We start from the raw sequence: 1,128 nt of genomic DNA, 5'->3' as shown, positions 1-1,128 counted from the left end.
AGATTTGGTGTTTAACACTAAATCAGAGTTAACGTACCAACTCTCCAAAAAAAGTTAAATTAACACTCTGGTGTGGACCAATATAGACACTTTAATAGTGTTGAAATCAAATCCAACAGTGTTAATTTGGACATGCTGGATTTGCTGTGTAGGATTGACACACTCAATTAGTCCTCGCCAGATTATCTGCTAACCAATGTTAGTCTGTGGCCTCACATTCTTTCGATTAAACTGTAGTGTACTTACCTTCTTCACCTGTTTCATAGCTTGTTCCCAGAGCTCACTTTTCACCCGTTGCCATATTTGCTTACCTGGATCCAGGTCTCCAGCTGCTGGTAAAACCTCTCAGTCTAATTGCCATTCTCACCTGCCTGCCTCCCTGCGTTCCAGCGTCATGCTCCGTGCTCGCCCCTGCCCCCTCCTGCCTTTCTCCACCTGCAAGCAAGTAAGGCGTCTTACTTTGACTCTTGGAATTCATTCAAAATTCCTCTGAACCACTCTGACTGTATTCTCCTTTTATTCCAGTGCCCATAGTCAGCCATAGTCTCCCCTGGCTCAGTTCACGCACCCCGCTGTCACAGCGACTTCATAGTGCTCATGATTGTCTTGCCCTGCAGTTCTGCACCTGTGTCCATCTCTCTTCCTGGGCCGTTGAGCCATGACACACGCTCAGTTGAAAGGAAATTGGTTAGGATGATCTGAAGAACCCAGGAATCATGAAGGCTCAACCCTGCGATGAACTGGAAACTGCTTGAACACGAGCATTACTGTCCACAGTGAAGTGAGTTTTACATCTCCGTGAACTGAGAGGATGCTAACCAAAACTGACACCTTTAACCTTGTCTGAAACTTGTAGTTGCCCACATGGACAACTCAAATATACCATTTGGAAAAAATGTTTTATGGTGACATGAGAGAAAGATTAAGCTGTCTGACAAAAAGAGGTATGTTTGTCAAACATAGTGGTGGTAGCATTATGCTCTGTTGCTGATTTGATGCCAGTGGTGTTGGTATACTGTATTGCAAAAAGTGAATGGAATAATGAAAGTGTTCATCACTGACTCAGAGTTCAGCCAGTGAGCCTTGGTGGGCTTTTTCTAATCTGACTCCAGACTCTGAATTAATCCC

Source organism: Pundamilia nyererei, unplaced genomic scaffold (genome assembly GCF_000239375.1).
Source record: "Pundamilia nyererei isolate P.nyererei 1_Seehausen unplaced genomic scaffold, PunNye1.0 scaffold00092, whole genome shotgun sequence".
Lineage (NCBI taxonomy): Eukaryota > Metazoa > Chordata > Actinopteri > Cichliformes > Cichlidae > Pundamilia > Pundamilia nyererei.
The sequence above is the reverse complement of the archived record's forward strand: the minus strand, read 5'-3'. Positions refer to the sequence as shown.